A 14,931-nucleotide genomic window follows, 5' to 3' on the forward strand; every position below is an offset into this window, starting at 1 on the left:
GAGCTGGAGTATTTATACATCAAATTCTGACAGTCATGGGTTGAGAGCTGCTCCTGTGGAGGAAGGTATTAATTCCCTAGAACCTCTGGCCTCTGCCTTGTACCTGGGCAAGATTGCCTTACCTGGCTTTGGAGGGAGACTCCAGGCAAAGAGGCTCAGATTTTGGCAGCTGGAAGTCAGCAGGAGTACACTGAAGTGGGATTGCCCAGAGGATATGAGTGGGGGCAGTGATGTCTGCTGTAGTGATCTAGCTGGGCTGTTACTTGGGAACTTCCATCCGTATTTTTAGGTCTTTTCTTTTGTCCTTGTCATATTTTCTGGACAATCTCTTGTCTGCAGGGTTATAGTCTGCTTGCCAGGGTCTGTGAGCTAAGTGGGGGGAAAGGCGAGGAATCTCAACTTTCATTGGGAAACTCTAAATTTTCACTTAATCCTCCTGTTTCAGGATGACACCCTTGATCTCTGATGTCCTCCAGTCTAGAGACTCTCTAATTAGTACTGTTGACCTAAAGTAAATAGACTGCCAGATATTTCTCCAGCAAAGATAGGCTTATTAGGGATCAGCAGAGAGTTGCAGCTCGGGATCTGCAGTCTGGTGAGGCACGTGCAATTCCCTACACGGCAAGAGAAGGAGAATTCTTTTACAGAGAGGAAAAGGAAGTTGGGAGGGCTATAGCAAACAAAGAATCCATGGCTTTTCACTGGTGGAGTCCTTGCCAGCAAAGAAGAGGAGTCTTTCTTCTTCCTATTGGTCTCTGCTGTTGTCGCAGGGTGTGAGAGCTCCCCCTGCTGGTCTCCTGACTGTATTTAATTGAGGTTTCTATTTATTGATATTACTTTTTTTACATTTCTCCCTTTTGATCAAGATCATTCTCTGAAAGCATTGCAGATCCAGAGACAGGTTTTCTAGTTTCAACGGCTTTTTGTCCCTCAGTATCAGGAAGGATCTTTCTTGGGTGTAGTGTCTTATGTCAGAGAGAAAATGTACAGATTGAAAAACTATCAAGGTCACATTTGAGCAACAAGGAGGGGCAGCAGGGAGAACTCTCATGTACCTTTTATCTAAAGTCCATATGTTATCAAGATCATAGACACTGGATACCATCTGAAGTTTTTGTTTGTTTGTTTGTTTGTTTGCGGCACGCGGGCCTCTCACTGCCGTGGCCTCTCCCACTGCGGAGCACAGGCTCTGGACGCCATGTGCCCACGGGCCCAGCCGCTCCGCGGCATGTGGGATCCTCCCAAACCGGGGCACGAACCCGTGTCCCCTGCATCGGCAGGCGGACTCTCAACCACTGCGCCACCAGGGAAGCCCTGAAGTTTTTTTTAAATATATAAATTTATTTTATTTATTTATTTTTGGCTACATTAGGTCTTCGTTGCTGCACACAGGCTTTCTCTAGTTGCAGCTAGCAGGGGCTACTCTTCGTTGAGGTGCGCGGGCTTCTTTCTCATTGCTGTGGCTTCTCTTGTTGCAGAGCACGGGCTCCAGGCATGCAGGCTTCAGTAGTTGTGTCACATGGGCTCAGTAGTTGTGGCTCGCGGGCTCTAGAGTGCAGGCTCAGCAGTTGTGGAGCACGGGCCTAGTTGCTCCACGGCATGTGGGATCTTCCCGGACCAGGGTTTGAACCTGTGTCCCTTGCATTGGCAGGTGGATTCTTAACCACCACGCCACCAGGGAAGTCCTGAAGTTGAAGTTTTGGGTTTTTTAAAAAAATATTTACTTATTTATTTATTTGGCCATGTCAGGCCTTAGTTGTGGCATGTGGGATCTTTTATTTGCGGCATGTGGGACCTTTAGATGCAGCATGTGAGCTCTTAGTTGTGGCATGTTGAATCTAGTTCCCTGACCAAGGATCGAACCGGGGCCCTCTGCATTAGGAGCATGGAGTCTTAGCCACTGGACCACCAGGGAAGTCCCCATCTGAAGTATTATGTCATCAAAAAGGTTTGGGGAAAATATTTCAACAGGCCTGGTCTGGATATCTTGGGAAAACTGTCTCATCAGATGTCATCTGCTTCAATTCTGGGAATCTTTACTTTCAGGTCACCAAATGATGTGCAGATACAGTCAGGGTTCAGTACTTTCTTAAGGTGTGTCAGGTAAATCCAAGAGTCTATTCCTTGGAGTTTGGCAGCACAAGGGTTGGTAGAAGCACCCAATAAAAGCCTTTCTAGAGAGGCTGAAAAGAGTCCTGGAGGTTTCTTTTCCAAGAGATGATGTCTCCGGGTTGCAAGGTGTTATGCTTAAGGTCTTCCTCTCCTGAGTACGCACTGTGGAAAGATTGCTCTACCAAAGCACAGTTATTTTTAATAGAAGCAATAAGGCCTTTTGCAATATTGGAGTGTCTCTCCTTTTATCAGTTGTGAGTCAAAAGAAGCAGAAGCCAAGTGCATTGGGCATCCTGTGACTATCTCAAAGGGTGAGTGTTTATGAGTTCCAAAAGGGGTGGATCTGGGCTTCCCTGGTGGCACAGTGGTTGGGAGTCTGCTTGCCGATGCAGGGGACGCAGGTTCGTGCCCCAGTCCGGGAAGATCCCACATGCCGCGGAGCAGCTGGGCCCGTGAGCCATGGCCGCTGAGCCTGCGCGTCCGGAACCTGTGCTCCGCAACGGGAGACGCCACAGCAGTGAGAGGCCCGCATACTGCAAAAAAAAAAAAAAGTCACATCCACAAAAGGGGTGGATCTGAGACTTAGAAGGACCCATGGCAATGCTTTTGGAGGGTCTCTCCAAGGTAATTGAAGGACCTCTGCAAATTTTGCCAGTTAAGTCTTAATGATGCCATTAGTGCATTAGACTAAACCAGAGGATTGAGAGTAGTAAGCACAGTGAAAGCATTGTAAAACTGGCCAAGCAGTGCAGATTTGTTGAGGTATCTGGCCAATATAGTGGGTTCCTTGATCACTAATGAAGTTTGAGAGGAGTTTCCCCGGGTAGGGATAATCTTTTCCAAATGGATTTTAACCACAATAGAGGCAGTAGCTCATCTGCAAGGGAAGGCTTTGATCCAGAAAGAAAACATACAGACCATGACTAAAACATATATCCATGAGTTGGAGGAAGTTGTTTGAAATCCATTTGCCAGATCTTGAATGGTTCATTAGGCAGTTTGAGTGTAGAAGTATGAATAGGCTTCCCTGGGTTATACTTCTGACAAGTGGGACAAGTGAAATGGGCACTTTTTGTGGCCTTGTTAATGCTTCCTCACCAATATTGATTCATGAACGCTATCATTTTGTCAGTAGCCCAATGGGTTAATCCATGTACAGTGGTGAGGAGTGGGAAATTTAGAGTCAAAGCAACAACTGTTGAATTCCTAATCTTATTTTTCCTTTTCTGAGGCCAATTGTTTGGGCTTCTCTAGCCAGTTTTTCTAAGTTATCATTTGGGAGAAATATCCCTTTGGACTGTGACAGAAGTTTGGCTGCTGGTGGTCGTTTTTGTTTTGTTTTGTTTTGTTTTGTTTTTTGGTACGCGGGCCTCTCACCGTTGTGGAGCACAGGCTCCGGACGCGCAGGCTCAGCGGCCATGGCTCACGGGCCCAGCCGCTCCGCGGCATGTGGGATCTTCCCAGACCGGGGTACAAACCCGTGTCCCCTGCATTGGCAGGCGGACTGTCAACCACTGCGCCACCAGGGAAGGCCCTGGTAGTCCCTTTAAGGGCAGCATTTCTTGTGGAAGTATCAGCAAGGTGATTTCCCTTAGCTTCCAGAGAGTCAAGTTCAGAATGCTCCAGAATCTTACCAGTAGTTAAAGTGGCAGGTAAAAGTATTGCACCTAATAATTTCTGAACATAGGGACCTTTTTTTTTGCGGTACGCGGGCCTCTCACCATTGTGGCCTCTCCCGTTGTGGAGCACAGGCTCCGCCGCGCAAGGTCAGCGGCCATGGCTCACGGGCCCAGCCACTCCGCGGCATGTGGGATCTTCCCGGATCAGGGCACGAACCCGTGTCCCCTGCATCGGCAGGCAGACTCTCAACCACTGCACCACCAGGGAAGCCCCATAGGGGCCATTTTTAATTTTATTTCCACTGGAAGTAAGGAAGCCACAGTGCTCCCACAACATACCAAAATCATGAACTACTCTGAAAACGTATCTACCATCAGTATAAATATTGGCAGTTTTGTCCTTGGCTGAAATACAAGCCCATGTAAAAGCATATAATTCAGCCTGTTGGCCATAGGTAAAGATGCTGCCTCAACATCAAAAGGCGTTGTAGTAGCATACCCAGCACAATATTTACTGTTGTCACCTTTTAAATAAGAACCATCAGTAAACCATAAGAAGTCAGAATTACCCAGAGGAATTTCCTCAAGATCATCAAGAGGAATCACAAGGTGGTCCATCAGCATTAAGCAGTTGTGAGGGATTTCATTGGTGAAAAGAGGAGAAGAGTAGCAGGGTTAAGATTACTAGAACATAAATGAGTTACATGAGACCATTTAAGAAAAGGACTTCATAGGAGGTGAGGCATTTGGCTGAGAAATGTTCAGTGTAATTAGAATTCAGGGGTGCTTCTACTGCATGAGGTACAAATGGCTAAAGGGGACCCACAACAATTTTCTCAGTGGCTTCAACCTAAAGGGCAGTGACCATAATGGCTCTAAGGCAAGGGACATAATGGGTCAATGGTGGTCCCCGTGTTTTGGGGTGAATACCCCAAGGACATTCCCTTAGTTTTAATATACAAAAAGGAAAAAGGGAATCTGATAATTGGGATGCCTAACTGTGGCGAGCATTGCCCTCTGAGGAATGCGCCATTAAGACCCTCCTAAGCCTCAGGGCCCGATTGTACTCTCCTTGGTATGCATCCTGGACTTTATGGTTATGAACGTAAAAAAGGAGATGGCCTTTGGCCAGATCGCTCCAGGGACCTGCTCAGTTAATGAGAGTCCCTGGTTGTTCCCTAAAGCTAGGAAAAGCAATCCTGGAGGGGAAATTGGTGCCTTTGTGGAACAAGCGATAGACCCGCTGATGCAGATAAGGTGGCGACTAAACCGAGAGACGATAAACCCGCTAATGCACTTATGGTGGCGACTAAGCCTAAGATGAAAGACTAGTTCCACAGAACAAAGGTTATGCAAAGTTTCTGCTTTACAATGACTATGCAAAGTCCCTGCTTTAGGGGTATATATATGGCTATGCTTCGTTATTAAATTTGCCTTGCAACCATCAGTTGCTTGTGCCCTTCTGATCCCATACCTTGGTGCTTTCCGTTCCCTACCCCCTCTCGTCGATTGTTGCTGCACTTTGAGGACCCGCCGCGGCTGGCGGCAAGTGGCGCCCGAACAGGGACCGGACGAGAGGGACATCTGAATCTCGGTAGGTGAATCCCCGGAGTTAAGAGTGAAAGTGTGGCCACATAGTAAAGTTGATAGTAACTCGGGGCAATAGTCAGAAGTAAAAGAATATGGGACAAAAAGGATCTAAGGAGCGACAATTGTTCTCTCAAGCTTTACTTTCGATGTTAAAAGCTCGCGGCTCTACTGTGACCGCTTCTCAAGTTTCTGATTTTCTACAACAAGTTTATGAAGTCTCTCCTTGGTTTCCAGAAGGGGGCTCTATGGATGCCGCTATATGGAAGAGGGTTGGAGAGGATCTAAAAAGGCATTACGATAAAAACGGACCGGGTGGGGTACCCGTTATTACGTCTACTCTATGGAATTTGATTAAAGGCTGTTTCGAGCCCATATATGATTCAGTACCTAACTTGTGTGATACTTCCCCTCCGGGCCCGACTGCTCCCCCCTTGATGGCCAAAATGGCTCCTGAGACCTCCTCTGACGTCTCTTTCGATTTGGCTGATGCGGAAGCTAAATATGAAGCTAAAAAATACCCCGATGAATATATTCTGGCTCAGGTGGAACAGTCTGTTAAAAACTTAACTTTATCTTCCTCTGCTCCTTTAAAACTGAGCCCCTTACAGCAAGCTATTAGAGGGGCATTATCTAGGGGCGAGGATCCTTTATTTTGTTGCCCAGTGGTCGAACGGCCGGATCCCCAGAATCCCCAACAAAATCTTCGAGAGTATCAGCCCTTATCTTTTAAGATACTTAAGGACTTGAAATCTGCCTGTGCCCAGTACGGGCCCATTGCACCATTTACTGTAACTATGCTTGACACCATTGCTGCTGAAGCATTGCCCCCTGCTGATTGGAAGTCAATAGCTCTTGCTTGTTTGAATGGAGGGGATTATTTGCTGTGGAAGTCAGATTATTATGAAAAGGCTGCCAAGCAGGCTGATCGCAACGGGGCTCATAATTTGCCAGTTACTTATGAAATGTTAGTAGGTTAAATGTCTTGCATCACAGGATCAGTTAGCTTTTCCTTTTGTAGCCTATGCCCAAATTTAATCACATTGCTCTTATAGCCTGGAAAAAGCTTCCTTCTAGTCGAACGGAAGATCTTTCTAAGGTACGTCAGGGGGCTGATGAACCTTATGCTGATTTTGTTGATAGACTACTACAAGCTGTTAGTCGTATTATTGCTGATGGCCCATCTGGTACAATTATAGTGAAACAATTAGCTTATGAGAATGCAAACAGTACTTGTCAAGCAGCTATTCGGCCTTGGAAGAAAAAAGGAACTTTGGAAGACTACATTAGAGTTTGTGCTGATATTGGCCCATCATATTTACAGGGAGCTGCCATTGCTGTCACTCTCACTAAAGCTGGATTTGGTCCCCAAACTAAAAAGGCGCAAACATGCTTTAAATGCGGCAAGCCAGGTCATTTTGCCCGAGTATGCCGCCAGGCTATATCAGAACCTGGAGCGGTGAAACCATTAAATAATAATAACCCAACTAAACCTATGGAAAATGCTCCCTCAAGGTATGGCCAATAGTCCAACCTTATGCCAACACTTCGTAGCTTGAGCACTTAAGCCTATAAAGTTTCCTTCTTTATATTTAATTCATTATATGGATGACATTCTTATCGCTCATAAACATTCAGATGTCCTACAACAAGCATATAAGGAATTACAGTTACAACTTCAACAGCATGGCCTTATAATTGCCCCTGAAAAAGTTTAAATGCATCCACCCTATCATATTTGGGGAGATACATTTACGATCAAAAGATTGTTCCTCCTTGGACTTCCCTGGTGGCGCAGTGGTTGAGAATCCGCCTGCCGATGCAGGAGACACGGGTTCGTGCCTTGGTCCGGGAAGATCCCACTTGCCGCGGAGCAACTAAGCCCGTGAGCCATGGCCGCTGCGCCTGCGCGTCCGGAGCCTGTGCTCCGCAACGGGAGAGGCCACAACAGTGAGAGGCCCGCATACCGCAAAAAAAAAAAAAAAAAAAAAAGATTGTTCCTCAAAAAATTGAGATAAGAACTGATTGTTTGCAAACATTAAATGATTTTCAAAAATTGTTAGGAGATATTAATCGGCTTCGCCCTAGTTTAAAACTAACCACATTTCAATTACAACCACTTTTTGATATTTTAAAAGGGGATTCCAATCCTAATTCCCCTCGAGTTTTGACTGAGCCAGCACAAAAGGCCCTTGCTATTGTTAATCAAGCAATTCAAGCTGAGCAATTAACTCGGAAGATTATCATTTACCAGTTTCTTTTATTGTTTGTCCTACACCTCATGTGCCTACTGCATTATTTTGGCAAAAATATGGAGTGCTAGAATGGGTTCATATGAAAAATACTTCTTCTAAAGTAATAACTCCATATTATGAATTAGTTGCACAATTAATACAAATGGGACGAAAAAGGGCTATTCAGTTAATGGGATCAGAGCCAGACAACATTATAATACCTTATACTGCTCAGCAACATTCCTGGTTATTGTTTACCTCCAATCACTGGGGACTCGCCTTTTGTGATTATCCTGGGAAAGTTGATAATCATTACCCATCTGATAAACTGGTACATTTTGCCCTACAGCATTCTTTTATTTATCTGAAAATCATCACCTCCAAGCCAATCACTGGAATTCCATATAACCCACAAGGACAAGGTATAATTGAGCACATGAATCAACAATTAAAACTTGCATTACAAAAAATAAAAAAGGGGGAGTATAATAGGACTCCACAGAATATGTTATGGCATGCAGTATTTATTTTAAATTTTTTAACAGTGAACAGATTTGGTCATACTCCTTATGAACACCTTTTTTCCTCTACTTTGCGGAATTATGCTGAGGTTAAATGGCGTGATCCCTTAACCAATGAATGGAAAGGTCCTGATCCTGTATTGATGTGGGGTCAGGTTATGTTTGTGTTTTTCCAAAGGATTCTAAAGGCATGAAAGGCATGGCATGGACATATATACAATACCAAATGTAATATAGATAGCTAGTGGGAAGCAGCCGCATAGCACAGGGAGGTCAGCTCCGTGCTTTGTGTCCACCTAGAGGGGTGGAATAGGGAGGGTGGGAGGGAGACACAAGAGGGAGGAGATATGGGGATGTATGTATAGCTGATTCACTTTGTTATACAGCAGAAATTAACACACCATTGTAAAGCAATTATACTCCAATAAAGATGTTTTAAAAAAAAAAGATATAGTGATGTGTTTTTTGAAAGCAAATGTGTTATGAGATCTTTCTTTTTTTTTTTTTTAACTTATACAGACCACAAGGAGAGAAACTTGAGATTTGGAATCTAACTTAGCAAGATAATACACAGATATGATTAATTATAACAAAATCAGCAAGTTCCTGGCTGGGTTAACAATGGGATAAACAATGGGTTATCAATATAAGGTCGCTATACAAATGTAACTTCATATAATAAATATAACCTTAGCTCAAAATGAACAAACATAATTTGCTATAACAAACATTCTGACAAATGCGATTTTCTGTAACATATAATTAGAGCTTTCAATTTTACGTTATAATTTCTGGAGTTAGAAGTAGCTTAGCACAGAGCTACCAGACTTTATCCCACTTTTTTTTTTTTTTTTTTTTTTTTTTATGTGGTATACAGGCCTCTCACTGTTGTGGTCTCTCCCGTTGTGGAGCACAGGCTCCAGACGCCCAGCCGCTCTACAGCATGTGGGACCTTCCCGGACTGGGGCACGAACCCGTGTCCCCTGCACTGGCAGGCGGACCCTCAACCACTGCGCCACCAGGGAAGCCCCTATCCCACTTTTTTAAATGGAATGGTAGTTACCTTTACTAGAGACAGAGCATAGATAAAAATCTTAAAAAACCTTCTTCCCCTTGCCAAATATTGGTTGATTGTGACCTGGAGTCTGCCAGGATACTACTTACACCTGTACCTGTACCAATCCTGCACTGAAAAACCTCATGTTAACAAGTTCTTTTCTTGCAATGTTTCCCATTAGATATCACAGTGACTCGTGTTACTGGTTTGAACCAAGATTGAATTAGTTACAGTCTTTTTAAATTTGTAAAAATTTTTATGCCACACCTGTTACTGTCGAGTCTTCAAAATCACAATTTTCAGTGGCTACATCATGTGCCACGTGTTCTCAAACGCCTTTCTTTCATTGATCTATCTCGCTTTACAATCGTACACTTAATGATATGGCTCTGTGTTTTATGTCTGTCCTTTCATTTGACTATAAGTTCTCTAAGGGCAGGGCCGTGTCACTTTTTGGGTTTTTTATTTTTTATTGAAGTATGTTTGATTTACAATGTTGTGTTAGGTTCCAGTGTACAGCAAAGTGATTCAGTTTTATATATATATATTTCTTCTATATGGTTTATTACAGGATATTGAATATAGTCCCCTATGCTATACAGTAGGATCTTGTTGTTTATCTATTTTATATATGGTAGTGTGTATTTGTTAATCCCAAACTCCTAATTTATCCCTCCCCATCCCCTTTCCCCTTCAGTAACCATAAGTTTGTTTTCTATGTCTATAAGTCTGTTTCTGTTTTGTAAATAAGTTCATTTGTGTCATATTTTAGATTCCACATACAAGTGATATCATGTGGTATTTGTCTTTCTCTTCTGACTTACTTCACTTAGTATGATAATCTCTAGATCCATCCTTGTTGCTGCACATGGCATTATTTCATTCTTTTTTATGGCTGAGTAGTATTCTATTGCATATATATATATATATATATGCAATATATCTTCTTTATCCATTCATCTGTTGACAGGCATTTAGGTTGCTTCCATGTCTTGGCTGTTGTAAACAGTGCTGCAATGAACACTGGGGTGCCTGTATCTTTTCAAATTAGAGTTTTCCCCAGATATATGACCAGGAGTATGAATGCTGGATCTCATAAGGCTGTGTCAGTTTTGGCTCCGGGTTGAATCAACCAACAGCAGCCCACACAGTAGATGTGTTGTCCCTAGTGTGTGTATAGATTGAATTTGTATTATGCAATATAGTTTTATCATCTTCTATTTAAAAATTGTCCATTGGTGAAATTTTTGGTTGTTTTTAGTGCTTTGCTTTCGTAAATTTTTTTTCTTGAAGTATAGTTGATTTACAATGTTGTGTTAGTTTTAGGTGTACAACAAAGTGATTCAGGTATACATATATATATGCTTTTGTAAATTTTTGTGCATATTTCTGATTATTTCCTTAAAGTAAACTCTTAAATTTGAATGCTACATTGAGAGGTTTTGGTACTATCAAGTTTCCTGAACTTGTCGGAAAGAAGTACCAATTTATACTCCCAGCAATAATGTGTGGGATTATCGATTTGACAGGAAAACATATTTCATTATTCTCATTTTCTTTTCATTCTATTTATCTTAATGTGCAATATATTCATATGGTTCAAAATGCAAAAGTACTGCCCCCTGCCCAGGCACACTTTGAGTTGCCTGGTCATCATGTCATCTTGGTCTTCACTTCCTACTCAGCCTAGGAAATATGGGGGCTTTTTTCTCACCCCAAACGCTTCTTTTCTTGGGGGATGAAAGGCTGATGGTGCACCTCAGGCCTAATGGTAGTCATGTTCTTCTGCCATGAGCTACTCAAATCTGGTGCCTGGAGAGATCTCCATAATGGTCACTTGTGGATTTGGGGCAAATGGTCTGGAGTAGGGCTCCTCCTCTGCTCACTGTGTTTGCAGAAGGTGAGTGTGTGAGGGTCCCTGGAGAGCCCCTCTGTACCTTTTTCCCTAGAGCCTGCAGACAAGGATCAGGGGGTCACTGCAGCGTTGGAATATTCCGGGATGAGCCGGAAGCCTTCCTCTCCAGAATAAATCACAAGGCCCACTCCTCCCCGGGACTGTCTGTGGAAGCGAGTGGGTCTCTCCGTCACAGGAGTGGTATCTACCTATGCCTTGGTTGCGCTATCAAATGGAACTCTGGGATACAGGGAGAACAACTTGGGGGAAATCAACCACCTCTGGCTGCGGACCTCAGCTCCTGTCCTGCACCCACATGTCTCCACCCCTGTGAAATGGAAGCTGCTTTTTCTCTTTACTTTTACTTATCTTGCTGCTCCCAGCTGAGATGAGAACTTCCTCTGGAAATATTTCTCCCACTCCTCACCTCTGAGCAAGGTGATCTGACTCTAGCACCTGTCTTCCTTCTACCATATGGTAACATTTTATTGTCTGTGTCCCCTTCACTCCCAAACTGGAAGCTCTGGGAGGAAAGAGATGTTTATCTCCTTCATCAGTGTAGCCCAAGAGCCTAGCACAATGCATGACAGAGTGGGCACTTAAGAAATGATGAATTGTACTTGAAAACTGAGTGACATTTTTATAACAATTTTGAGAAATAAAATTCATTCTTTTAAAATGTACAATTCATTGGCTTTTAGTATATTCACAGAGTTGGTCAACCATCACCACTATCTAATTTTGGAACACTTTTTATCAATCCAAAAAGAAACCCATACCCATTAGCTAATCACCATTCCCCCCTCCCCTGGTCCCTGGAACCACTAATTTACTTTCTGTCTCTATGGATTTGCCTATTCTGGACATTTCAGATAGATGGAATCACACAATATGTGGCCTTTTGTGTCTGGCTTCTTTCATTCAGTGTAATGTTTTCAAGATTCATCCATGTTGTAGCATGTATGAGTACTTTCTTTTTATGGTTGAATAATAGTCCATTTTATGGATATACTAAATGTTGTTTATCTAAAGAGTCTTTCACATTTTTTGGTTTGTTTCTTTGTTTAGTTTTTATCTTTGGAATTTCAACTAGGCAACACCATGTATGGAAAAAAGGCTGCAAGGCAGTACAACAATACGAACAGTGGTTTCCGTGGCTAGCAGAATGATGGATTTGTTTTCCTCTAAATATTTTCGTTTTTCTTTAAATTTTTTTTTTACTTAAGTATAGTTGATTTACAATGTGTTAATTACTGCTATACAGCAAAGTGATTCAGTTATACATATGTATACTTTTTTAATATATTCTTTTCCATTATGGTTTATCATAGGATATTGAATATATGGTTGCCTATGCTATACAGTAGGACCTTGTTGTTTAGCTATTTTATATATAGTAGTGTGTATTTGTTACTCCCAAATTCCTAACTTATCCTTCCCCTCCGACCTTTCCCCTTTGGTAATCATAAGGTAACTTTACTGCACACTTTGCCATCTGTGGAGAGGCCTACAACGGGCTGGGCAGGGAGAAGGGAATCCGCCAGAGAAACAAGGCAGAGAAGCAGTGGAAGAGGGGACACGGGGTTCAGGAATGTGATTTCCAAGGTAAGAAATCCTCCTCTGCTTGCAGGAGGGATCTCTGGTGAGGGGGAAAGGACCACCAAGGGCAGTCCCACTCAGCCTGCTCCTGAGATAGGCAGATGAGACTCTAGCAGGACCAGGCATCATGGACTCTATCATCCCCCTTAGCCCAACACCAAGGCCTTGGAGAGAACTGACATCTTTACAACATCAAGTCTTTCTCTGAAAGTACATAGTATATCTTTTCATTAATTTAGATTTTCTTGAACATCTTCCAATAAGTTTTATCCACAAAGGGTTTACATTCCAGTTGTTAAATTTATTCCTAAGTAATTTGTATTTTTATTGCTATTGCAAATGGTATTTTTTAATTAAAATTTTGATTGCAGTATAACATAAAGTGCAAAAATCAAGTGCATAGCTTGACTTTTATATATGTATATAGTTATGTAACCAAATGGTACATTTTAAAAGTTACACTTTCTGACTGATGGTTGCTGATGATAGAAATGCAATAGATTTTATATATTCATTTTTTTTCTATATTGATTTCCCACCCAGCAACTTTACTAAACTCACTTATTAATTCCACCTGAATTTTCTTTTGGGCTTGCTACACATGCAAATACTGTATATTTCATCTGCAAATACTGAAATTCTTGTTTCTTTCCAACGTCTATATATTTGCTGTTGTTGTTTATTGGACTGGCTAAGACTTCCATTATTGTATTACAGGATTACTGAGAGCAGGTTTCCTTGCCTTGTCTCTCATCTTAAGAGGAAGGCTTTGGGCTTCCCTGGTGGTGCAGTGGTTGAGAATCTGCCTGCTAATGCAGGGGACACAGGTTTGAGCCCTGGTCCAGGAAGACCCCACGTGCTATGGAGCAACTAAGCCCGTGTGCCACAACTACTGAGCCTACACTCTAAAGCCAGCGAGCCACAACTACTGAAGCCCATGCTCTGTGACAAGAGAAGCCCCCGCAATGAAAAGCCCACCCACCGCAATAAATAAAAAGAGGAAGGCTTTCAACACTTCGCCATTTTTGTGATGTGTGCTGTTGGATTTTTGAAGATGTCCTTTAACAGGTTATGTTCATTTTTCTTCAATATCAATGGATGTTGAATATTTTGAGTAGTTTTTCTGCATCGATTAAGATGAATAAACTTTTTCCTCTTTAATGTCCTTATTTCTTCTAGTCTAACATTTGTTTAACTTTGATAAATGTCTTTTGATATACATTTCTTCTCATGTTTCCCTTCTCAGTTCTCTTTACCCATTCAGTGTTGGTCTTTTCCAGTTTCCTCCATCACTACTCACTCTTCAAGCTCCTGCTCCGTGTACTTTCCTAGGATTTCAAAGGTTGGGGGATGATGGCAGGGTTTTTAGACACTGTGTTTCCCCATAGTCTGCTCCCCACCACAAGCACGTTTGAATTCAAGTCAAAGCACTGGATTAGAAGATATGTGGCTTGAGTTCCAGTTCGGTCAATCTCCAATTATGCACCAAGACAAATCCGATAAGTCCCCTGCCTTTCAGTCTCATAAATAAAATCCCTGCCCTGCCTACCTCCAGGATGGTTGGTAACTAAGAGTAGTAGAACAACTCTGCAAATTATTCACAGGTAAGAGGTTGTTGTTTTTGTTACTAAGGCTATTAGAAGTAGTGTGAGATAACCGATATAGCCTGGTGGGGTTTTTTGTTTTGTTTTGTTTGGCCGCGACTTGCGGCATGTGGGATCTTTGTTCCCCAACCAGGAATTGAACCCGTTCCCCCTGCAGTGGAAGCGCAGAGTCCTAACCACTGGGCCGCCAGGGAAGGCCCATAGCTTGTATTTCGAAACCAGTGGAATCTAGATCCACTCTCAATCAGCAGTGTGACTTTGTACTTCTTACTTCACCTTTCTGAACCTGGCTCCTTCATCTGGCTTGCAAATAAGAAATGCAAAGCACTTGACACATAGTAAGAGCCCAGTGAATTGAGGGATCATTAAAAGGGATAATGCACGGGTACACTTAGTCTGAAAAGCATAAAAAATATTCCATAAACGTAAGCAGTAAGGCCACGATGGGCTCTAGGCTCGGAAAGACTCAAGCCAGTTCTCCAGCACCAGTAACAGCGCCCAGGTACGTAGGAGGTAAGGCGAGGAGGCTGACTTGGAGAGAAAAATCCTCCTCTCCTGGGCCTCGAATTCCCACCGTTGGGCTTCCCTGGAGCGCCAAGCTGTACTCAAGGTCCTTAAGTTTGGTGCTAAATGCCAAAGAAACCGGGGAATGGGCAAACTCAGCCACTCACTCTGACATCCGCATAAGAGATCCAGCATCAACT

At 42.8% G+C, this 14,931-nt stretch overlaps 1 long non-coding RNA gene across 1 annotated transcript; it reads left to right on the forward strand.

Annotated features, from left to right (window-relative positions):
• The first annotated feature begins 5,106 nt into the window (after positions 1-5,106).
• LOC136792002 (uncharacterized) lies at positions 5,107-13,744 on the forward strand. Its single transcript, XR_010835041.1, has 3 exons — positions 5,107-5,325; positions 12,495-12,629; positions 13,341-13,744. It is a non-coding gene; the product is annotated as an uncharacterized lncRNA (long non-coding RNA).
• The last annotated feature ends 1,187 nt before the right edge of the window (positions 13,745-14,931 follow it).

This window comes from Kogia breviceps, chromosome 10 (genome assembly GCF_026419965.1).
Source record: "Kogia breviceps isolate mKogBre1 chromosome 10, mKogBre1 haplotype 1, whole genome shotgun sequence".
NCBI lineage: Eukaryota > Metazoa > Chordata > Mammalia > Artiodactyla > Physeteridae > Kogia > Kogia breviceps.